This window comes from Equus caballus, chromosome 9, assembly GCF_041296265.1.
Source record: "Equus caballus isolate H_3958 breed thoroughbred chromosome 9, TB-T2T, whole genome shotgun sequence".
In the NCBI taxonomy this organism is placed as follows: Eukaryota; Metazoa; Chordata; class Mammalia; order Perissodactyla; family Equidae; genus Equus; species Equus caballus.
In genome coordinates, this window is record NC_091692.1 from 28,436,796 (window position 1) to 28,456,194 (window position 19,399).

Here is a 19,399-nt window from a genome sequence, read left to right on the forward strand (position 1 = left end):
TTTGACAGATAAGTAAGTTAAACCTTGAAGGGGTTAAGTGATTTGCCCCGTGTCACTTAGCTACCAAGTCAGGACGCTAAGGGATGCTGTACCTGACTCAAAACTCATTATGATCCCACCAGGTCCTGATGCTTTCTGTCTGCATGACTTCAAGACATACTGCTTGCCATTATGTCACAAGGTCTCCCGGCGGCAAATACTCATAATCAAAGTATCTAATGCAGAAACTTTAAGTTCTGTGAAGCAGCTCAACTTAATTTAAAAGGCGCACGTTATCTATGAAAAAAGAGTTTTAAGCAGTTTTCTAGTAAAATATGAGGTGGAGGAATGGTACTCAGGGTTGGACTGTGTATTGCCTCTTTGTGTCAATTTGTGGCTTTGAAGCCTGTTTACCAGCCCGAAGAGAGAAGGGAGCTGTAGATTTGGAGCAGCCTGGCCCCAAGATGAATCTAGACTAGTCTCATTGGGCCAAATTTTCCTGTCTGCAAATTATAAAATTTGATGTAATAGTAAAACTAAGACCCCCAAAATGTTTTTAAAAGGCAATTTATGATGACTAATGAGGCAAAGTTACTATTGTTCCCATTTATAATAGATTTCACTCTGAAATATATATTGTATAGCAACTCTAGTATTCCTTAATGATTTTCCCACTCACTTCCAAAAACAAAAGCTAACGTCCCTTCTAAATTTAACAGCACCTTGAGAAAATCACTCTAAGATTTGTTTTTATATGTGTGTCATTATTCATAAAACCAAATGTAAATACAAGCCTGATAGCTAATGCAAAGGAAAGCTGGCACTATTAACTTGCATTCTAAAGGCATCAGGCAGAAAGTCCAAAGACATTTTATCAATGTGAAACATTTTTGCTGTGATGGTTTGTCACGTTATTCAAAAAATTTCAAAATTAAATGTGGGTCCTTGAGTAGCTTCTTTTATCCCAAGCGGCTTGTCTGGTTGCCCAGAGAGTGCTGCCAGGTGAACCAAGGGGCCTTGTCATGACAACCAGGCCTAATGGTAGTTTATCCTTGAGCACAGAAAACTAAGCAGTAGATATGAGACGTAATGGCCAAATAGAAGTGTATGCACATGTAGGTAGCACATATAATTATTTAAGCAACATAAAATAAAAATTAATAAACTTCCTCTCTACAGATTAATTTAAAACATCCAAATGGAGAACATTTTAAAAAGTAACAGAAAAAAATTGCACCCATTTGCTCTTATTTATTTCTGTGCTCTTATGGGACTTTTTCACTCATGTTTATTAAGTACGTGAAGGCTACTATGAGGTATACACTGGACCTCTTTATCTGCAGTTTCGCTGTCTGAGGTTTCAGTTACTCATAGTCAACCATGGTCCAAAAATATTAAGTATTAAATATTAAATTTAGATTGCACGTTGTTCTGAGTAGTGTGATAAAATCTCGCACCATCCCCACTCTGCCCTGCCTGGGACGTGAATCATCCCTTTGTCCAGCGTATCCCCACTATATACACTGCCTGCCTATTAGCCCTTTAGTTATGAAAAACATAACATATATAGGGTTTGGTACTAACTGTGGTTTCAGGCATCCACTAGGGCTCTTGGAATGTATCCCCTGCAGATAAGGGACTACTGTACCTGAAGAACTTAGCAATAAAAGAATTATGAATATCTTCTGAGTTAAAGTATAAAATCAAAATAAAATTAATTGACTAAGAGATCCACAAGGCCATCCTGGGGAGAAACGATGGCTGCTATACTACCAAGGTTGACTGCAACTAACTAATTGTATGAATTGATCAACAAGAGGAGAGTTTGGCCACCAATGAAGACAAGCAGACAGAAACAGTGGTTGCTATTTCAAAAGCTGTCTGCAGCCAAGTTCACTGTTCAAAGAGTGTGTGCTATAGTGGCAAATATATATTTGGTCTTTGTTCCCTGGTTCCAGGCACAGAGCCCCTAAAGACCTTGGAATTTCTTGAGTGATAGGAGCTTATTTTATTATTCGTAACAAACGCCTTTCAACCATATCTGAGTTTATTCTAATGAAGTGACTCTTGAGGGCTCCTAGATGGCTTCAGGATGGGGCTGGTTGCCAGAAAGACCAAGATATGATTAGAGGATTGGAACCTTCAGTCTTTATTCCCACCTCCCAAGCTCTGGGGCGGGGGAAGAAGAGCTGAAGGTTGAGTTCAATTGCCAATGGCCAATGATTTAATCAATCAAACATAGTTGTATACATGTATATAGTACAGCCTTCATAGAAACCCCATAAATGACGGGGTTCAGAGAGCCTCTGGGCTGGTGAATACATGAAGATGCTGGGAGGATGGCTCATCTGAGGAGAGCATAGAAGCTCTGCGCCTCACTTCCTCACCTCCAAACCTTTCCCTATGCATCTCTTCTGTTTGCCTGTTGCTGAGTTGTACCCTTTATAATAAACCAGTAAATGTAAGTAAGGGTTTTCCTGAGTTTGTGAGTCATTCTAGCAAATTATTGAAGCTGTGGAGGGTCATGAGAACCCCCGAATTTGTAGCCAAATCAGACAGAGGTGTAGGGACCCTGGGGACCTGGGACTTTCAACTGGCATCTGAAACCAGGGCAGTCTTGTGGGATGGAGATCCTTAACTTATGGGGTCTGCATTAATTCTAGATGGTTAGTGTGTTAGTCTGCTTGAGCTGCCATAACAAATACCATAGACTGGGTGGCTTAAGTGATAGAAATTTATTTTCTCACAGTTCTGGAGGCTGGGAATCCAAGATCAAGGTGCCAGCATGGTCAGTTCCTGGTGAGAGTTCCCTCCCCTGTTTGTAGTCAGCTGCCTTCTTCCTATGTCCTCACATGGGCTTTTTCCATGTTTGCAGAGAGAGAAAGAGGGAGAGAGAGAGAGAGAGCGCGCGAGCTCTGGTGTCTCTTCTTATAAGGATACCTAACCTATTGTATCAGGGCTTCACTCTTATGACCTCCTTTAACCTAAATTACCTTCTTATTCCAAATACAGCCACACTGGAGGGTTAGGGCATCACTATATGAATGGGGGTGGGGGTAAAATTCAATTCAAGTGTTCAGTTCATAACACTTATTGTCTGGGAATTGGTGTTGGAAAAGACACCATGAATTTGGTGTCAGTGAGAAGACCACTCAAGATGCAAACAAAACTTGTCTTTAGGAGAAGGTTTTATTTTGATTAGGAAAGCATTCTCACAGACATTTTTGGTTCTGTAAGTCTATGGTCTAGAATTTAATCTTGAGAGAGAGATCGAAATGAGAAACTGAATTAGTCTTCAGCCCTGACTAGGGGGACCCACTCAATACCTCAGCCTCTCAGTTCTTTGACCTCTTTCTATTGAGAGACTTTCTTCTCTCCACCTCAGCCATACACTCTCAAAGTCATACCCAGGACTTGTCACTGCTTGAAACTGATCCAACTCAATTATCCGATATTCTGCCCACAGCTTCCTCCCCTTCCATGCCCTTTTCATTTGTTCCCACTATGTAGCATCCCAGCATCAATGGGGCCACCGAGGATGCCTCTACAGTGTCCCAATCATCTTCCAGTCTGCTTTCTTTGTTTCTTTCTTTATCCAGCTTTGATTTTATGTTCCTCCATTTTAGAGACAGTTTTGTCACCAGAGTAAACTGTCTTTTTTCTCTTTTCATCATACCCATCTCCATTGATCACTTCAAAAATTCTCAGCTTTCCTCCAATCAACTCCACCCAACAATCCCTCAGCAAGGAAAGATTAAACCTACTTCACAGAAAAAGCTGAAGGCATCGTTTGGAATATCCTTCAACTTCCAACCTATCACCCTGCCTGTGTCTAGAAACAACCGCTTTCTTTCTTCCTGTTTTTTTCACCAGTGCTCCTCTTCCAATTGAAAGTTATTCACTGTATCAGTGTTTGGAAACTGAGGAACCCAAAAGTATCAACTATCCCCTCTATCTAGTATAATTATCCACGTCTATCCACCTTATCAGTGCCGTCTTCATGTAAACTGCCCCAATTAAATCACATACGTGATAAACAAAAACCTTTCTTTATCATTCATCCTTGTCTAAACTCTGACCTTTTGCTGTTCTCCTACTTTATAGAAAACTTCCTGAATGACTTGTCCCTACTGATTGCCTTTTCCTTCCTGTTCCATCTGGCTCATTTCATCATGTGCCAGCCTCCTCAGGTCTCTCTAATCTGATTTTGGCTCTGATCATTCCACAAAAACAGCTCTTGTTAAGGACCCCAGACCTTTATATTACTCCAAAGAGCATTTTCTTTCAGTTCTTACTTTACTTGAAACAAGAAGCAGCAGCATGTCAGCTTCCTTCCCTTCTGAAATACCCCCTCACGCTGCCTTATGTGGCACCCCACTTTCCTTCTCATCCTCCTTGCTGGCACACTCGCCTCTTCGCAGCCATATTGTGCTGGTACTTCTCAGAGTTTCTGTTTAGACACTTTGCTCTTTTCGCTTTGTATTCTCTTCCTAGACAGACAATCATCTACCCTCAACTACAGCATCAATGTAGTTGAGATCAAATATTGCTTAAATAATTATAGCCCATATAGTGTCTCTTCTGAACCCCAGCCAGTTTATCTAATCATTACCAACAATTTCTCTTGGGTATCTCAAAGGCGGCTCAAACAACATGAGCAAGCAGCCTCCAAATCCTGTTCTTCTTCTAAGATTTCCTATTTCTATTTATGATACTTCCATCTTTTCAGGTGTGCAATCACAAGTGCAAAGGTCGCATTTATGGCTTTTCCCTCTTTTACTGCTAATATCCAATCCATCACCAATTCCTATTGATGCTCTCCCCTTAATGATTCTCAAAACCTTCCTCCTCTCTCCTCTTCAGCTGATGGTTGTTCTTAGTCCTAGCATTTATTGTTTCTTGATTGGACTGTTTTCTTGTGCAGACTCTGGTCTACCTCCAATTCATTCTCTACACTGTAGACAACGTGACTGTTTTTACAAAACTTAAACCTGAGTTTGGGGAATCCTATAAGTTCCTGCATGTTCTGACTTCTCTACCTCTTTCCAGCCTCTTCATGAGCTCTCATAGCCTTCTCCTCTACACTCTCTACTCTCCAAACACACTGGACTTCTTTTGGTCTCCCAGTGCTCCAGGCATCTTTCTTTTTTTGATTTTTGAGGAAGATTAGCCCTGAGCTAACTACTGCCAGTCCTCCTCTGTTTTTGCTGAGGAAGCCTGGCCCTGAGCTAACATCCGTGCCCATCTTCCTCTACTTTATATGTGGGACGCCTACCACAGCATGGTGTGCCAAGCGGTGCCATGTCAGCACCCAGGATCTGAACCAGCGAACCCGGGGCCACCGAGAAGTGGCGCATGTGAACTTAACCACTGCGCCACCGGGCCGGCCCCTCCAGGCACCTTTCCATGCAGTGCGTCCCTTTGCCTGGAAGGCTGTGTCTCTCCACCCTTCTCCTCTCTCCAGCTTCTTATCTGATGTGTCCGCTGATCAGTGTTACCATGACTTCCTGACAGAGGTCCTCCCTGATGCCTAACTTAAGCAAGATGCTATTGTTTAATGTACTCCAAATACCACATTTCTTGTCTTCAGAGTACTAACCTCACTTTGTAATTATACATTCATTTGTGTAATTATTTTAATTAATATTCGAGGCCGTAGGCTCTATTTGAGTTTTTTTCCCTATTGAATCCTGAGACATATCACAGTGTTTGGCACATAGTAGGAATTTAATAAACACTTTCTGGAAATTATAGTATAATTGTATAAAATGGTGCTGTGATTATTATTATTATTATTATTTTTGGTGAAGAAGATTGGCCCTCAGCTAACATCTGTTGCCGATCTTTCTCTTTTTGCTCAAGGAAGACGGTCACTGGGCTGACATCTATGCCAATCTTCCTCTGCTTTGTATGTGGGACACCATCTGAGCATGGCTTGATGAGTGGTGAGTACGGCTGCTCCTGGGATCTGAACCCATGAACCCTGGATCACAGAAGTGGAGTTCATGAACTTAATAACTATGCTGCTGGGCCAGCCCCTGATTTTTTTTAAATAAGGAATTTTGCTATTGTCTTTCTATGTAGGCTGGAGAAGGTAGATGTGGAGTTCGAGGACAGAAGAGAGGAAGGGAAGAGATAGAGAAGACAGCTCTAATTCTAATCAGAGCAAAATAGGAGTTTCAACAACATGGTGGTGGACAAATTGCCACTAAGGGATGGTCTATGATAGACCATGGCCAAGAATCTTTGAAAGCAGTGATAGCTGGTCAACTTTTTCTTTCCTTTCCTGTTTTGAAATTCCTTTATGACACAGATTTCCAAAAAATTAGTTAACCAGTGCAGTCAAGTGTTCCTATTTTTCTGAGGAATAAAGAGAAGTTTACATATAAGTGTTGAGAATAATTGGACTAGTAAGAGATAAAACAACATATAGAGATAGTAGTAAGACGACAAGAAGTGGCTGGGGAGAAGTGCTAGGGGCAGTGGTTTGGAGTGAGAGACAATAAATGACAACTAAGACAAAAAATTCTCAGAAATATTTGAAAAATGACTGAATTTTTTATAACCACACCATATGGGAGCCATAAAGTATTTTATTTGGATATTAAAAGGAAGATATGATCCGAGAAGATTATAAAACAGGATAATATGTTTACACAAAGAGAAAGAATAGCCCCAAATTCAAACATTGGTAGTGCCCTGTTGCTTAGCCAATAGGCTCAGGAATGTTACTTCATTGGCAATATAATCACGACTACAGGGATAAATGCATCAGACTATCTCAGTCTAACACCATTAAATATTCAAATCAATTATTGATTTTCCCTTGATCTGACTCCATGCTCACCCAGAGAACTTCTGCTTACTGACTTCCCACGTAGAACTAACGAAGAGACATTATCTTTCAGGGTTTATGACAGTTCGTTTCTCACTGTGAATTAATAAATCGATGTTCTGATTTTATCCATCGACCTCATGCATGTGTTTATCTTAAAGATGAAACCACTTTCCATTTGCTGTTGGAACCAGTTTCCAAGCTAACACGTTGAAGAACTAGCCTCCGTTCTGTGAAAAGTCTACCAAGGAAGTCTCATCCTTTGGGGTCCTGCCCAAGTGGGCTCCTTTCCCAAGTGATCCTCCTCTTTCCCTACTTGAGCATTTTCTCTGTTCATCCACATACATACAAAAATAAGTGTAAACATAGTGCTTTATTTTGAAAGTTTCCAGTCTATTTACGAAGAGGAAACATCTTCACAAATACCTTCATTCATTCAAATATTTATTGATTTAATAGTGCTATATGTTAATGGTATAGAAAACAAGTAGTAGAATAAATAAAATCACTTTTAAAATAAAGTAAAACAGCTGCATCTAGTATTCAAAAAAGTTAAGTCAACTCCAGCTAGAAAAATCAGAAAAGCTACATGGAGGAGGTGAACATTGAATTAGACTAGGAGGATGAGAGAGATTTCAATCGGAAGAGATTTTTAAAAAGCAGAAAGAGCAAAATAGCAGAGAACAGAGTGTGTTCAAGTACTGCAAGTAAAACAATATCACTTGTTCTGCGTTGAACTGCCCCTTTCCACCACCCCTGTCCCCAATTCATGTCTTGACGTCCTAACCCCAATATCTCAGAATGTGACCTTATTTGGAGATAGTATCGCTGCAGATATAATTACTTAGGTTAAAATGAAGTCATTAGGGTGGGCTCTGATCCAATATGCCTGGTGTCCTTATAAAAAGGGGAAATTTGGACACAGGGACATTTAAAGGTAGAACACCAAGTGGACATGAAGACAGCCTTTCACAAACCAAGGAGAGAGGTCCGAAACAGATCCTTCTCTCATGGCTCTTAGAAGAAACCCATCCTGTTCACACCTTGCTCTAGCACATCTAGCCTCCAGAACTGTGAGACAACACATTTCTGTGGTTTAGGCCACCCAGGTTGTGGTGTTTTGTTACGGCAGCCCTAGCAAACTAATTCACCATTGTTGTAATAGGAGTTCCAGAAACCAAAGTCATAGTAAATAAGACTAGATAAGTATTTGGAAGTTTTTCTTTTAAGAGTCATAAACACCAAGCAAAGAATTCAGTATTTTATCTAAAAAAGGGTGGAAAGGGGCAGGAAACTATCTAACAATTCGCTACCAGTTAACAAGTATTGGTAAGCAACTTTATCTAATTTATTTCTCACAAGAAACCCTGAGGAAAGTGTAATTAACACAGCTATAAACTGGATACCAGTTATCAGAACTAATCAATAAATGTACGTTGAGTGAATGAACAGGTAGTGGTACTCTGCTCTTGCTTGAGCTCAGTTACTCCAATGTCTTAGCAGAGTGTTTTCTGCTTGGGAGGTATCTCATAATATTTCTTGAGTAGGTTGCCAAATGTCCTGACTCTTTCCACAGTTGCTGTTAAATGTGAGAAATAATACATTTTCTCACTACTTTAAGGGTCAGTATCTCAAAGAGGAAGATCTATTTCCTCCTTTTTAATAGAAAGAGCATGTGAAACAGAACAAATTATATTTTAACCTGAAACATGTGTTTCCACAACTATAGCTCCATATGTGCCCTGCCTACATGCCTTATCCTCTTTTTAAAGAAAATTAATTCTTTGGTTTCTAATTCACATTCTCATTAGGACATGGCAGATATGACAGCATGTTTAGTCTAAGGAAAACCTGGTCTTTGGTACCGTCTCCCATGTTCCCATGGATTCTGCCTCCTTTCCTCCTCAAGTATTTATGACCAGATTAGATAGAAATTAGATAAAGGGTCAAAAGAGACCTTGTCTTTTGCCAATAAAATCATATTTCCTAGGACTCCTTTATTTTTCTTAAGCTTGATCAGCTGGAAAGAGTGATAATGTAGAGCTGCCCAGATCATTGTAAATCCTGCTGTAATCCAACAAGAGAAAGTCCTCACACCCAGGAAAGGAAAATCACTGACTTTCCACACCTTTCCAAGAAGCATTATGGAACTCTGTGACCCAGTCCACATAGCTTACCTATATAATGCACATTTCTTAATAGTGCTGGGGAAAGAGGGGTCCAAGACAGATTAATATGTAAATACTTTTCAATAAAGAACCAACTTGAACCTAAGCTGGTTTCATCCTCAAGTTTAGGCCTATCTGCACCCGTGGAAGACAGTAGGGGTACTACCACAAGAAACTAAAGAGCCTCCTGGAAAAGAAAGAAAGAATTCTCCTCCATGGAAGAGAAAGTTGAGGTTCTCAAAGCTAAGGATCATTGAAAGGGAAGGGTGATTTTAAGCCAGATTTGCTGCCTACTGCTCAGCTTGTCTGCAGGTGTGATCACCACGTGCTCTGACTGAGTCCTAGGGAAAGAAGACGGCCATGCAAGAAGAGTATTAATGAAGAGCTTTTTCTATTGTCCCATTGGCACTGGCATATGCAGTCATTGTGGCAGCCCCAAGGAGGCCAAGGGCAGTCTGAGTGCCTGTGTGCAGGAGATAAAGGCTGAAGAGTAACCAGCAGCAATCACAGGAAGTGTCTACAAAGCCACAGCGCAGTCCTCGATCAAGCAGCACCTTCCTGTCACTCAACAGGAGCTGAGACACTTCAGCTGCTTCTTTGACAGGCACAGAGGGCATAAGTGCCTCACTGGTCTTCTGTCCCAGCTGCCGTAAGCTGGAGCTCTCAGGAAAGAAGGAAAATGATGCATTTTGCTAGTAGATGTGCGCTCCTTCCTTTTAGATCTCATAGGCGATCTCTTCCTGGGGACTCCCAGGACTGTTTGAGGGCTACTTGAAGACGTGAGTGTTTCTGAAGAGGTGCCGGTGATGGATTAGACAAGCCGATTTTGTTCTTGTCTGACACTCACTTCTCTCCTGGGCTTTTATTTGTTCCTGGAATATAGAAGGGCCGTTCTCTCTGAAGAGCCTTTGCACTGCAGCCCGCCTCTGGAAACGTGTGCTCCATGTCTTGGGTGGCTGGTCTTCCCATCATTCAAGTCTCAACTCATGTGTCAGTCTTTCAGAGTGCCCTCCCTGAGTTTCCCATCCACCAACCCAGCTCTGTTGTATGAAAATTACCTCGCTTGGTAGTTTTCACATCACTTGCAAATATAGCATTTTAAAATGGATGTCTACCATATATGTTCTATTGTTGTTTATTATTGTATTTCATCATCTGTCTCTCTCCTGGTGAATTTAAGCTCCAAAGAGACAAGGACCCTGCCTGTCTTTCTCATTTCTCTCTCTCTAGTGCCTAAAACAGTATGGGGCAAAATGCAAGCTCTCTAAGAACTTGTTGATTGTTTGAGTTCTTCCTATCAGACAAATGTGCAGGAAAAACATGAGATACAAATGCAAGGGAATAAACTTATTTTGTCCATATCTTCTTATAAGGTAAGCATCTAGAATACTCTCAGGACTTAAGGTGAGTGGGATTTTTTAAGGTCAAGGTAGCATTATTGAGGATCAGAGAATAGTCTGGATGCAGGTGAGGGGCCCAAAGCAGAGAGTTTGTTTACATCCATCCTTCAGCCATCTCTTGGACTTCACCTATACGGATGACCTTGGTGCTTAGATGGCCTGCCTTCCCTTGTCACAGGGCTCCAAGAGCAGCTTGGCATGTAGTCTTGGCCAGGCAGTATCTTTAGTCTAACTCGAGTGGCACTAAGTAGGCACCTCCTCGCTGCACGCGTGTGCCTCCCTTGCTAACATTTCTTCGTGCAGCAGTTGCCATGGTACCAACCTGCCTGGTTGACATCTAAATATAGTGATAAAAGATTTCATCTGCTCTCAACTACTAAAAGACAAATTTGAGGAGCAAAGAAAAATAAGTGCTCTGTGCTATTATTTTTTTTTGAGGGGGAGGATACATTTTAATCTATTATTTTTTGAATGTAAGGAGAAGAGTGATTTTTAGTTTTTATTTATATTTAAGAGGTTATTTGTTACATTATCATATCGATGTATTAAAATTTGGGTTTTTTCAAAATCCTAAGCTTCTTTGGAAGTGGGAGCAATAAACAGCTATGTTTTAGAATGATTATTTTATTAATTCTGAAGTAGATATGACATGCATGGAAATAACCCAGGAGAGACACCCTATGATAGCCCAAAACATAGAGGGGGGTGAATTTGTCTATCCAAAACCATAACCCAAAGAGAATGGAGACACTACATTGCTTATGGGCCATGGTAAACCTTCGGTGTATCATAAGGCACTTCAGTTCAGGAACAGCCAAGATGGCAATCCTTTGCAGTGGTCATATTCATTAAAGGCCTTTGAATGCAGTATAAAAATTTGTTCCTTCCCTTTTCCAGAATACTGAGCAACAACTTGAATGTTGAGAGAACTCACAAAACGTGAAGCAGTCAGAAAGAAAAGGTAGTGTATTAAATCATAAAAGTACCAGTTTGGTTCTGGAATCATAAACTGTATGCTCTCATAAAGCAGATTAATTTATCTTAAAACCAGTTTCTTTGAACAATGGGGCTGTGAGCAGTGACCCTCAACGGGTCTGGTGTGACAGAAACCCTGAGAAACTGCTGTTCGCTGTCAGGGCTGCCATGGCCCTGGAGCAGTGTCGCTGTCAGCAGCCATACAAAGTCTGGGAGAGGGAGCCATGGGTGTGCTGGCCTTGTATGGGTCTAGTGCATCAAGCACAGTGCTCCTGGTGCTCTGTTTACACAACATCCCACTTAACATGTCTGCCTCAGCGGTGAGCTTTGGGTCCCTAAGTTTGTCTTCCATTCTAGTGGCTCAGTGGGGTCTCCTGCATTTCCCTCACAAAAAAACAAATGCTTAGTACCCTTGGCTGTACCAAAGTTTCTTTCTACCATCAAAAAAAATCTGAAAGGGCTGAATTGGTGGCCTAAGGGTTGGGTTTGGGCCCTCTGCTTCGGCTGCCCGGGGTTCGCGGAGTTTGGATCCTGGGCACAGATCTGCACACCACTCGTGGGACCATGCTGTGGCAGCATCCCACACACAAGATGGAGGAGGATTGGCTCAGATGTTGGCTCAGGGACAATATTCCTCACCCCCCCCAAAAAAATTCTGAAACATTAATTTCCACTAAGATATTAATCACTTAGTAGATTTCAGCATCAAGGAATATTTACTTTTGAAAAGACAAATAAGGAAATCAGACAATATTTAATCAAAAGACCTAAATTGCTTATTCCCACTGTAGCAGTTACTCAATATATTCACATTAAACCATTAAACTATTCTATGTACACGTAAGGTTGAGTGAAGGAACTAGTCATATCAACTTCAGCCAGAAGAAAGTCATGTCAGAGAGGAACAAAGCGATTGAATTTGGTTAAGACTGAAAACAAACTTTGTGGGATGTCTCAAAAGTCATCATCTTTGACTCCATAATTTTTTCTTTGATTTATGATTTAGAGCATTATTAATGAAGCCAATTGTCCCTCACTGATTTTCTTATGAATTTGAGATAACTGATTTCTTTTTGGGGAGAAGAGGGAGAGGTAAGGTAAATAGGAGCAATGTGTTGAATTCCTTTTCAAATCCTTCTGCCAAATCTATCCCTCTGCATTTTTTGCACCTGTAATGATTTTCTTGTCCGGCACTCTCACATGATAATCCCATCCCTGGCCTGTCCATTGTTCTTTAGTGTCACATTTTGAAGACCTTTATTAGTTTTCCACTTCTCTGCTTTACTATCACCCTCAACTCAAGTGAGCAGAAAACCTTATCTTGAAATCCTTGCCCATAAGTCTCCTTTCCCAATACCGTCATTTTTATCATTCGTCCTGCCCTACCGTAAAGCCATTTTTAATTTACATTAAAAACGTTTTTTTCCTTCAAAATTTACCTTAGCTTTGTCTCCTTCCCTCTAGTTTAGCGTCAGCTTTTAGGCCTGGAATGTCCTCATGAGTCCCAAAAGGGGGCCCACATCCCTCAGTTTCACCCTGTAAGCTCCATGGGGAGCCTGTTTATCGCTTTACACTCAGCACCACAGACAGTGTTTGACAAAGAGTAGGCATTTAACAGATCCTTACTGAATGACGAATGCACACAGGGCCTACAGGTCCAAATTTGGACTTTAAGGCTATCTCTAAATGAGGTTATACAGAAGACATTTGTCATACAAATTTAAGCTTTTATTCCATTGTTGAACCACATCTCCAGTGTATATACGTTTTTCCCCCCTTTTAATCTAGGCAAGTATAATTTCTCTGTTTGGTCAGCTCTTCTTTCTCCAACACCTTTGAGGATGTGTGATTGTTAATCAAGTAAAGGAATAACCCCTGACTTCAAGGGCACTTGGAATGCAGTGGGGAGGCAAAACCATAAACGTAAACTAGAGAATTATACAAAAGGAGGACCATCAATTGTGCGACATTTTCTGATGGTATTTTAAAAATTATGGCGGTTAAGGGAAATGAGTGATCTGAACTAAAGTTTTTAGAGAAGGTTTTGGGTGGAAGTGAGCCAGAATGGATATAACAAAACAGGTGAGAAGAGGTGGTTTAGATGGAGAAGTGGCTCAGGTAGGAATGAGAATTGCCTGTCAAGGTACCACACACCCTCACAGGCGTTGGGGTAAGAAGAACTGACCAAAATAGGGACATTTTATTTGGCCTGATCAATTCTTTGGCTTCCAGAGCACTTATGGCAGATGATGCTCCTGAGCCCTCATCTTTGCCCAGAATGTGGGCCACAGTACAAGTATGATGGGGTGCAAGTGGTACACAATTCCCAGAACCCCATTAACTCCTCCGAGAAGTGCACTCAAACTGTGGCGCTCTCACAGGCGATTTTCATTCCTCCCTGAGCCATTCCCCAAGCCATTTCCCCATATAAATCATCTCTCTCCACCAGTTTTGTTATATGCAGTCAGGCTTAATTCCACCCAAAACCTTCTCCAAAAATTCCAGTTCAGATTACTCATTTTCTTTAACTGCCATAAGGTTTACATGTAGTCAGAGACTGTCACACAATTGATTTTCTTCTTTTTATATAATTCTCTAGTTTATGTTTATTGTTTTGTCTCCCCAATGCATTCCAAGTGTCCTTGAAGTCAGGGGTCATTCCTTCATTCATTTAACAAGCACATCTATTAAATCATTCACCTGTCTGACCAAGTAGAAGAAAAGGCACTGAACAAATAAACATACATATGGATATAAGATTATAAATCAGGACAAGCAATAAAGAAAAAGAATCATATATGATAAGCAAAAAATATTGACTGAACCCGAGTGATCGAGGAGGATATTGATAGAAGATGATGTAGCACAACTAGTCAGGAAAGCATTTGCGGAGGGTCTCCAAAGTCACTATCGAGAGTCTGAGATTTTATTCTAAGGACAAAGGAGGCCAATGGAAAGATTTCAGCAAGACAGTAACACGATCTGCTATAATTCTGTCATATGTTTCTATGAAGCAACCAGTCCAACTTAGACATACAGTGAAGTTTATCACTCAATCCATGTGAAAGAAAGAACAAAGAGTAACAGTGATTAAATGAAATTAGCACCAAAGTACCTTCAGATGGACCTGCTCAGAGTGACCCTCTACTCTTATAAGGAAACAAATGATAGAAAAGGCTACAACTGGTGAGTTGAATTCCTTTTTTCCCTTTCCACTGGAAATTTTATCAACTTAAATAATCTGGTCAATTTACATAGACGGCTACAGTTACCAAATTTACAGTCCAATCACTGCTCCTAAACAAATCTTATTTGGAGAGAAATTTTGCTATCAAAGAGTGATTTTTAACATGTTTAAACTCTTTAATGAGTTGAAGCAACTTATGTCTCTGTCAGTCGAGGAAAAAAAAATCCCAAAAACATAAAAAGTATATTTTCTCCATATGCTCTTTGAAAATGCAGCTTAGCTAAAATTATGTGATATCCTTCCTCAATATCCTGAAGTCTCTCTCTCAATCTATTCAAACATACAGATCAGCTGTGATGACATATTTCCTTCATTCAGTCAATAAGTATTAAGCACTTATGTGATACAGAAGGATCTGTTGTAAATATTTTTGGGGCAAAATCCTGGGGATGGGCAGTATCATAGAAACGCATTCTTCTTCTGTCTCTTTGCCTTATTTACCTGGCCTATTTGTAGATCCTGAATTTGATTTCCATTGTTACTGGCTTTGAATATAAAACTGACTGTGAAATTTAATTTCCATTGACCCTACAGCTGGTGTTTGGCTCACAAGGGGAAAGAATCTATCATTTTTTAAATGAGCTTTCAGTTCATGGCAAATTCATTTGAATGTTGATGTTTTCCGTTCTGCTTTGCACCTTGCCAATCTTTGGGGTGCAACAGACCTAATATTTGTGTTCTCAGTAGCTGGATTGTTATATAACTAATTTAATCTTTAGGCAGTACTTTATTTCAATGGTAAAATATAGTTGCTGTTTACTAGCATCTTTGAGGCAAGATAAAGTCTCACAAGAAAAACACAACACTTTTTTAAGAATGCCAATGCAACTTCAAAAATGAAAATCTCATTTCTGTTACCCTCACAAACGCATTACCTTTTAGTCCTAACGGAACATTTTTCTACCTGAAAACTACATGAAACTTAGGCATAAATGACAAATACACCTTTTAAGTATTTTCTTCAACTCACTAACTCAAAGCTATAATATTTAGTCCTTCACTGAATCCATCATTCTATATAATGAAATTATCTCATCATTTTCACCAGATAGTAATCTCTATGCATTTTGTTTTGTATTGAGTGATTTCACCAGTGCCCAAATAATAGTTCATTATAGCTTAGGGGCTAAGAGGTTTCTGGAGACAGTGGGTTTGGGTTAGTGTTAGGCTTAAGGTAGTGTTTAGATTTAGGCTTAGGGTTAGTTAGAGTTGGGTTAGGATTAGATTTAGTGTTGGGGTTCAAACTTTGTTTTTTTAAAATCTTCTAGCCATATTTTATTACCAAGAGCAAGGTATTTAATTTAATTGTACCTGAGTTTCCTCATTACACAAATGGGATATTAATAGTGCTTGAATTATGTAATGGTTTTACAGCTTAAATGCTTAATACATACAAAGTGCTTAGAAGAGTTCCTCTCACAAAGGAAGAACTCAATAAAGCTAGTTTTATTTCTGTCAAATATAAATCTGATCACTATGCTAGGACCAGTCAATATTTCTTTAAGACAAATGCTCATTTTGAAGTCTTCATAATGACTGAGAAGGAAGAGTGAGCCATTGTGCAGCGCCTCCTCTTCTCCTGTTCCCGAGTCTGCCCTTCTGAGCTTGAGACTCGAGCACTGCAGCGCTGTGTCCCTATGCTCCTCAGCTCACCAGGAATCACAGCTCTACTTTCCACAGGTACCCAACTTACACGGGAGGGGTCGCTTCAGTGTGAGAATATTCCAGTTCAGAAGCAGGAGATTACAAATTAAACCCATCAAGTGGCATTTCAAACCCATTGACTCAGATAGCTGGAAGACAAGGTTTTTTCTGGGCTCCCTCACTCTGAAGCACAACAGGTTTCAAACTCAAACCTGTCTTCCAAGTCCAGTCATGTAGTCATGTCTTTTATCAACAACCACCAACAAGTTGACGTGTCTGATAGAAGAGGAATTTGAAAACACATCCATAGGTCCTGCAGTTACCTAAGATGCTAATAATGTCTCCAAAGGTAAGAAGCCAAGGGTCGACATCCTTAAACTGGGTGTCATTTCAGTCAGCCAAAGAGTCCACAGAAATTCAAAGCTAAACAGGCATGCACATCAGGCACACACACACACACACATCAAGAAAGAAAGAAAGAGAGAGAGAGAGAGAGAGGGAGGGAGGGAAGGAGGGAGGAAGGAAGGAAGGAAGGAAGGAAAGAAGGAAGGAAAGAACAAAGAACAAAGAAAGAAAGACCCACAGGAATACTCTTGTCAAAACTTTCCTGGCTAGAGACTCCTATCCTGACAGTGCCCTCTGGTCCTATACCTGTGCTTCAATTGTCCTCCTAAGATTTGGGGCTGACTTGCATTTATTATCTATATCTGTAGTTCTCAGGCTGGGTGCCAAGACTCCTGGAGTAAACTAAGGTGTTTCAGGGAGGGAAACAAAGGTGTCTGTCAAGATAGGAAAAGGGCAAGAAAATAACATTTGTGTCCTGCATAGTTTCATCTAATAAATTGGCATAAGTGGGTCACCTGCAACTCACTATGCATTCCTCACCTGCCCTTAATGTCACCTAATTCTAACCAGTTATAACATACCAGGAAAGGGACTGTGCTCAGATGTGCAAACTATCTTCCTCAGAGGCAACATATTATCTTCAAGAGAGAAATTCCTTTTTTAATTCGGAAGTACCAGTGGCCCTCAGGGCAAGGTAACTACTTAACTCAAGAAGAAGTGTCCTTCTGGGACTTTGACACAATTCTAAGGAGCCCAAGGTCATTTTCAAATACCCTGCCAGAAATCAAAAAGGAAGATACCTACCTTTTGAAGGAGTCTGATCTCATCTAGGCCAGTGGAGTTCTGTTTGATTAATAGAGCAGTGAACTATTTCCTAAAGAATGTGGCAACAATTTTGAAGAATTCATTCACCTTCAGAAGGTGAAGGGAATGTAAGTTGGTGAAGCTCAAGTGCTCAAAATAGCTCCTGACATAGATAGTATTTATCCACTTTATTTTTCAGTTGAGAAAACTGAAGCACCAAATATGGATGATTTCACATAAGTGTTCAGGATTATGTCTGTGTCTCTTACACTGAGGACAGATGTGGTTGAGCACAGGGATAATGACAACCAACTAAGTTCTGGGTACTGCTGGATGCTGTCCTGTGTGTTTTATAGGATACGTCTTCACCAAAGGCCTAGGAAGTTGGCACATCTTTGTTTCATAAATTTTTTTAAAAATGTGGCACAGAGTGGTTTAATGTGACAAAGCTAGAATTTGAACTGAGGCAATCTCTCTGTGAAGTCTATGTCGCTAGTTGATACTGCCCTGAACCATGGGACAGAACTGCAATGACTGGCCTTTAATAGTGAGCAGAATAGGAAAGGAAAGAGGATGAGAGAAATATCAGGAGAAGGCATATAAGTGGGAAGACGGGCAAGAGGAAGAATGATGCTTTCAGCCAACAAAAATAAGAGTCTGTAGGGAGCACACTGAGAACAAGTTGGAAGAGGCAGGGGATGGAAAGAGCTCTGTCTTCCTAAGGCAAGTTACTGGCTCGCATTTTCCATGTCACAGCTGCCAAGGAATGTAAGGTATGTTCTGAAAAAAAAATATCAATACCAGAAAAATTATCTGATTCCTTGAAGAAATAAGTTGCCCCAAATAATACATTTAAATGTCTGTATAAAAAATGACCACTATCCAGAAGAAAGGAAATATTAGCAAAAGTCAGAGAGCCTGAAAAAGTACCACCCATTTATCCTCTTGCTGAGCCTCATTCTTCCAGCGGCTGTTGAGGACCCCAAAGAGTGACACTTGCTTCCCTGAAAGTGCCTGAGCCTGGGGGCTGGCGAGTAGCAATGGAAGGAATGACTTCTCTCCCTTCAACAGAATGCAGTAGTTATCATTAAATGAACACACTATTAATTAATACACCTAAACCGGGTCTTGTGCAACCTCTTGACCTGGTTTATTTCCATTTTCAGTGAGAGATGGAGCTACAGCAAACCAGGACCTTTACATTATCATCAGTTTTACCGTATGATTTGCTGAAACATAAAATTCTTTGTCCACAGCTTTAGGGCTAAATCTTACCAGTGATTGAAGCACACATGTTAGCTACAATACCATAAATGGAGACAATCTATGTTGAAAAGATGTCATTGTCCGTTTCCAGCTGTATATTGGAGTTGACATCTCCATGAGTGTCTCTAACTGTGTGTGAGGGTGTGGGGCTGTGCACGCATCTTTCTGAGCATGTAACTACCAGAGGTGATGAATGTGGAATTTTCCACAGGCTGGCAAGAGCGAACCACAATGGTTAAAGAAGGTAAAGGAAAGAAATAATGGTCCTTTTGAGCAGAACAAGTGTGGTCAATAAAACCTGAGAAGGGAAATCTGGGTCATTTTCAATAAAAAAGGTTTTTTTTCATCACAGAGATAACTTTCCATGGGCTTTGCTAAAGTAGCTTTCTGGTACCTACTTTTCACTTCTATAAGAGTAAACCTGAGAGCGATTGGGCAGAGATCATCCACTTCGCTGTAAGAAAGACTTGGGCTCCCTTTCCCTCCTCCACACCACTGACCTCCTGTGTGACCCTCTGGAAGTTGTTTAGTCTCTCAGCCTTGGTGATCTTATGGATAACAAAGAGGTAATAGTAGTTTCTAGTTCAATGTCTTTCCAAAGAGGCTAAGAGAAGATGCATGCAAAGTGCTGACCAAAGCCCTAGCACATAGTAGGCCTTCAAATGTTCACAAGTGTCTGGTAATTGTTCATACTATTGGAGATTTCTGGCTCTATACAGATACTTTAAAGGGAGTG